General features: G+C 46.9%; 1 protein-coding gene across 1 annotated transcript in view; it reads left to right on the plus strand.

Moving 5' to 3' along the window:
- The first annotated feature begins 2,983 nt into the window (after positions 1 to 2,983).
- LOC122870076 (kinesin-like protein KIF1C) overlaps positions 2,984 to 6,201 on the plus strand; it is a 30,216-nt gene continuing 26,998 nt past the window's right edge. Inside the window, 2 exon segments of the mRNA XM_044183803.1 lie at positions 2,984 to 3,366; positions 3,505 to 3,646. The gene's annotated coding sequence lies outside the window, so the exon portion shown is untranslated.

Genomic DNA, 6,201 nt, shown 5'->3' on the forward strand with positions numbered 1-6,201 from the left:
GCAGCCCTAGAAACAATAATAGATGCAATACAATTCAACAGCACCACAAACTACTTCCTCCAAAATGATCGTTCAGTTGAATCAACCCTTTTCAACAGAAACTGAACATTATAACGTTCATGAAGGAGGATTTATTACAGGACTGCTGTATTAGACAGCATTAGTTTTAGCTAGCTGTACCTAACAAACTGACATCTGAGTGTGTCACTGTCACACTTTGACTACATGTTGCTGATAACACTTTAACGTAAGGGTTTGAATGCAGGACTTTAACTGGTGGCGGAGTATTTTCACAGAGCGGTGTCACTTTACTGCAGTGCAGGATCTGAGTACTTAACTAAATACTGTAAGTTCACTCAAGTATTGGACCGCAGATTTGAACTTTCTACTTGTACTTTAGTTTTTTCTTTTCACTTTCTGCTTCTTACTTCACTACATTTATCTCCAGTTATTTCACAGATTAAGATTTTTACACACAAACATGTGAAGAGTTTATAAAATATGTTCTGTTATAAATTAAACTCCAACAGTTGATACGAGTTCAGCTGAGACGATCAATCGATCAGTCTGTAAAATCCCTTCCTGGCTGCAGATCTGCTGCTTTTCCTCTGAACGACTGTAATAACTGTGATGTTTGTTAATAACGTCGAGCTCTGGACTTGTTCAGCAGATGAATCATTAAAGACCGGATAACTTTGTTAAAATCAGCCTCTTGTACAAAGTCAGAGCCGTGCAACAGCGCCCCCTGCGGTCGCACTTCCTTTATTACATCACAGGAGGAAATCCTGAGGGAGACAGTGTGGACCAATCACGAGCAGGTCAAAGGTCGGACACGCCGCTCCCCGAGGACACAAACTGAAACTTACTTCAAGGTTCGTTTTTACTGCGTTTTAAACAAATACTGCTTTTTTTTGGTTTAATTTATTATGTGTGTGTGTGTTTCCTGACTTCCAGGTGTTTCCTGACCCCACCCCCTCCTGTTTTACACACACACACACACACACACACACACACACACCCAGTAACTCGTGATGTTTGACATTGACTAAACACACAGACAGAAACGGAGGTGGTGAAAACTTATTTACCTGACAGACCGAGAGAGACAGAGGCGAATGTGAGGGACCGTATGAAAATTATTGGGTTTATTATTGCCAGTTTATTAGGAACAGCCAGCTAAAACTATGCTGCTTTATACAGCCTGTATTAGTTTACGTTTTGTCATGTTGTCCCCAGCCGAACCAGCAGTCAGCAGCTCCTGTCTGCAGTGGACCCGTGGACGGACAGACGGCCGTCTCCGGATCACTGCGAGACTGAAGGAAACTTAGAAACTGCAGGATTCTCAGGCAGGTTCTGCAGCTGTAACGAGCGTCTGCTTACTATGATTTACGGGCGATCATGTGTGACGGACATAATAATAAAGATATCGTCGGAAAGTGTCAGTCACGCTGAATCTAAAAATGTGTGCGTCGCGTCGGCGTGCTCAGATTTGCCGGAGTTACGACGGTCCGTGGCGAGATGTAACTATTTATATAGATGGAATCGTTCAGCCTTTTTTAAACTTTGCTTAAATAAAGAAAAACAAATCTGGTGCGTGGATATGTATAATTAATCTCATAACCCTCCTTCTCTCTCCTTTACCCCCCCAACAATTTCCATGCAGTCCCTGAGGATGTCTGTCAATTACACAGACTGCTCCTTTAACATCCGGTGCGCGCGTGTCTCCGGTTCCAGTGCAACGTCATCGGGGCAAAGATCGTCTGTGTGAGAGGATGACCGACCCCCCATTAATGATTAATCCCTGGATCCAGATCACTAATTCACAACAGTGCTGATAGTGATTCATGTGGAGGATTTATTAAAGAATCTGCCACAGAAAAACATCAAACACTCCATTAATCGATCGATCATTACATTTCACTGCTTTAATACTTTAAGGACTTTTTCCGGATTAGACTCAGAGTATTTTTACAGTGTAGTATTAGTACTGTTACTTCAGGATCTGAATACTTCCTCCTACACTGGCGAGCGCACATAACATCTTAATAAGATTTTGCCTTTTCTGGTTTTACAGGTAAAAACTTTACATTTCACCTGTTCTTCTAAATGTTCTTAACTGTAATCGGTTTGTTTTTTCCCCCAAATGTTATGAACACGTTTTAAGAAGAAAGGGTGAAGACTTACCTGACTGCTGTGTGTGCTGCTGCTCCTCTTCCTCCTCCCTCACAACATCCACCTCATGGCCTTCTACATCTGGGGTCAGGGCGGTGGGATTTCAGTAAGAAAAGTAAAAGACAGTCTGATAAATTTAAAAAAAATGCTGCTATGTACAGCCGAAAACATGTGTTTTTTATTGCAGCTTCAAGCACACATGGCACAGAACCACGGCAGTGATTCGGTAATCATATGCAATCAAAGTCCAGCAAGTTATTTCTCCATATTAGCATTTTGACAGCAGGGCCCATGAGCCAAATGTGAAACCTGACTTAATTTACTACAGTTAGAATAACTTTCTGCACGCCGATTTGTAAACCACATCGTGACCATGTGTGTGAGTGTTCACTTCATGTCCTCCGACGTCTGCAGGTTTATCAGCGAGCAAAGAAACTTTAAATTAGCTGTTTTTTAAATTAAGTTCCACAACAATGATACGGTAATCACACAACAGCCACAGGGACATTTCACTGCTTTAAGACTTTACACTTTTACTGCAGCAACATTTTCCCTGCAGGACTTCACTGACTGACATGTTGTTGTTAACCGGGAAGTTTCTGTGCCGGTAAACGGTGGGAGTGAGACGTCTGTCTGAGCCCGCTGGAGGAGCTGCAGCCCCGGCAGGGCGGAGCTGCAGCCCCGGCAGGGCGGAGCTGCAGCCCCGGCAGGGCGGAGCTGCCGGCTGACTGGCTGCCTCGCTCCTCCGTCACGGGGACGCGCCTGCCTCGCTCCTCCGTCACGGGGGCGCGCTCGCACTCACGCGCACACACCCGCCGCGCGGCCAGGCCACCGGCCAGCCTCTCCGCCTCTCTCCCCCCTCTCTCTTCTCTTTCCTTTTCCTTTCTTAAAAACTCCGTTTTCCGTTAAAACCTTCGCTTCACGCTCGGTTTACCGATAAACTCCCCCCGCCCCGCCCCGAACAGGAGCAGCAGGAGCGGCCACCGGGCCGGACAAACGACCGGATTACCGAGTTTCAGCGAGCAGCTAGCGGCCGGTCCTGCCGTGATTCGCCGCCCAGCAGCGGGCCGCAACTTTCCGTCACTTTGTTTCACTTTTTCCCACCGACGGGTCCGTTTACCGGACGGTGACGTCAGCCCCGACGAAAGTTGAGGATCAGCTGCCGCCGCCGTTACACCGGAGGAGACAGCGTTAGTGAGTGTTTTAACTTTTCTTTAACGCGTGTGTGTGTGTGTGTGTGTGTGTGTGTGTGTGTGTGTGAGAGAGAGACACAGCAGCGCCCCCACCCAACTCTCTGACTCTCCGACCGTCTGTGTGTCCCGGTACCGACAGGCCCGGACCCGGACCCGGACCCGGACCACGGCTGAACTCTCTGCCCCGCCGTTTGTTTGTTCCGCAGCGGAGCGATGGGGACTGTGTGAGCGGAGCAGCGCGTGGCCTCCACGAGACTCCCCGTTTCCTCCGGGCCGGTAAGGTGAGTCATGCCCCGGTGACATAACGTGAGACCCCGCGTGCTGCAGCTGCTAACCGATACTCAGTGTTGTCATGTCTTTTTATCAAAGTCTTTCATATTTGGTAATATATATATATATATATATATATATATATATATATATATATATGTATATATATATGTATATGTGGTTGTTATGAGTCTAAGAATATTAATGAAACGTGTTCAGAGATCAATAATAAATATAAAAGATCAGATAAAAACAAAATGCACCTTAAAGATTTAAAGTTCAGGAGTGAAATTACGTTTATTACACTTTCATTAATAAAGTTTCATAAAGTTAATAAAGTTTCGTCAAGTTAATAAAGTTTCATTAATAAAGTTTCATCAAGTTAATAAAGTTTCATCAAGTTAATAAAGTTTCGTTAATAAAGTTTCGTTAATAAAGTTTCGTTAATAAAGTTTCAGTCCCAAACACGCAACATGTCTTCTCTCTTCAGTCAGTTTGGGTTTTATTTGTTTTGAGGAATTCTTGCGTATATTATTGATTCTGTTCATTTCCGATCAATCTGTCGATTATTGATCGGACGCTGGTGGTTTCCGTCACAGAGGCCAGCGCTTGGCGACAGGTGCGTAGGTCGCCGTCGGCCCTCGCAGCATCATATTATTGACCTTGTGCATTTCGGCAACAAGGAAGCGCTCCGACTCCGACCTTTCCGCTTCCTGTCTGCGCAGGAAGTGGGAATGTGTGGAGTTTGGCAGCTTTGTGATCAGCGTCGCCTGCATTTTGATCAAATACGTGATCAGCTAACGTAGAGCTGAAGGCCTGACGGGACACGAGAGGCAAACATCCGCCGATCATCACTCTCCAGTTTACGTTAGTTACACTATTACACAAAAACAAACGTGCCGAACCAGCAGTCAGCAGCTCCTGTCTGCAGTGGACCCGTGGACGGACAGACAGCTGTCTCTGGATCACTGCGAGACTGAAGGAAACTCAGAAACTGCAGGATTCTCAGGCAGGTTCTGCAGGCAGGAGGAGCGTTTTTGTTCCTCTGGCGTCTCAGCTGGTTTCTGGAGGTTTATTCTGGACGGACGTCAGAGACGATGACGTCCTCTGGACGTGCGAGTCGCGCTGAACGACTCGACGTGAGTTTCACGTCTGCGAGTTCAGACCTGACGGAGCTACGACTCTGAGGAGGAGGAGGAGGTTTCTGACTCAGATCCACCTCCTGCAGTGTCTCTGCCTCTCTCCAGCTCTGCGGCGCCCCCCTGAGGAGGCTGCAGTCCCTGTCCTGCTGACTGTCCTCGTCTGTTACAGACCAGGTCCCGTCCTGTCACCGAGGTTCATCTCCCACCTCCACCTGTCACGTTCGTCCCGTCTGAACGCGGCTGTGTGGACAGTTAATGCCCCGTCCTTCAGTTTGCAGTTCAGTGTGTCGACATTATCGTCGTCTAAATACACTACATGGCCAAATGTATGTGGACACAGGAACGTATCTCATTCCAAAACTCTGTTTACGCTGTTTGCTGTAGTTTACGCTAAAGCGACAAACAGACCAGAAGGACGGGGGCGTCCACATACTTGTGGCCGTTTAGCGTTTGACACATTGATCTGAGCAATGAGACTCAGAGCAACTTTTAGAGGCAACGTTGCCGTCAACAGAGACTCACCTCCGCACACTGTTCGTGTCTCTCTGTTGCTAAAGTTAGCCTGTGCGGCTAAAGCAGCTCTCAGCAGGAATCTCAGCTATCTGTGTCTGTGTGTGTGTGTGTGTGTGTGTGTGTGTTGTGTATTTTTAGCTGCGTGTTTAGATTCTGATGTTATTAGGCAACGTCACAAAGCTGATAGTGTGTGTGTGTGTGTGTGTGTGTGTGTTACACCTCCTGCAGGTGACAATGTTAAACGTCCGGTCTGGCAGATAGTGTCTCAGCTGTTCCACCTGTTAGCGCTCAGGCTAGTGCGTCTCAATGGAAACACGAGTTAGCATCCAGCTGTAAAGTGACGTCGGCATCCTCTCAGATGTTCTTGCTTTCAGTCTGAGGGCAGAGTTACGTTGTGAAGGCTGTCGCTGCCGCACAGCTGTTGTTCCCACTGGTCCTGGAAAACCTGGAAGTGTGTAGGCTAGTTGACCCGTGCTGGAAAACATCTGGAGAACGACAAAAAAACCAGTTTTAGCAAGTGGAGTGTTTCATTTTTTTCAGTAAGTCTGGGTATTGTTTATAATTGTGTTGTATTCTAGATGTAAGCAACAAAACAATAACATCTTTCTGCAGTTTATTGTAAGTTTATCAGCTGACAAACACACGGATACTCGTGCGTGTGTGCGTGTGCGTGTGTGTGTGTGTGTGTGTGATCAATCAGTCAGTCACTGCTGCTTGAGGTTTGCGATGCTAATGTTTCCCACTGCGCCTGAAGGCAGCACATTGTCACGTGAACAGGACGTGGAGACGTCAGACAGACTGGGCGTCGGGTCGAGCTGATGGCTATCTTTAGCTGCGTGTGTGTGTGTGTGTGTGTGTGTGTGTGTGTGTGTGTGTGTGTGTGTGTGTACATTTCCATAGGAAAGGCTCAG

The sequence above is a fragment of the Siniperca chuatsi genome, linkage group LG22, assembly GCF_020085105.1.
Source record: "Siniperca chuatsi isolate FFG_IHB_CAS linkage group LG22, ASM2008510v1, whole genome shotgun sequence".
In the NCBI taxonomy this organism is placed as follows: Eukaryota; Metazoa; Chordata; class Actinopteri; order Centrarchiformes; family Sinipercidae; genus Siniperca; species Siniperca chuatsi.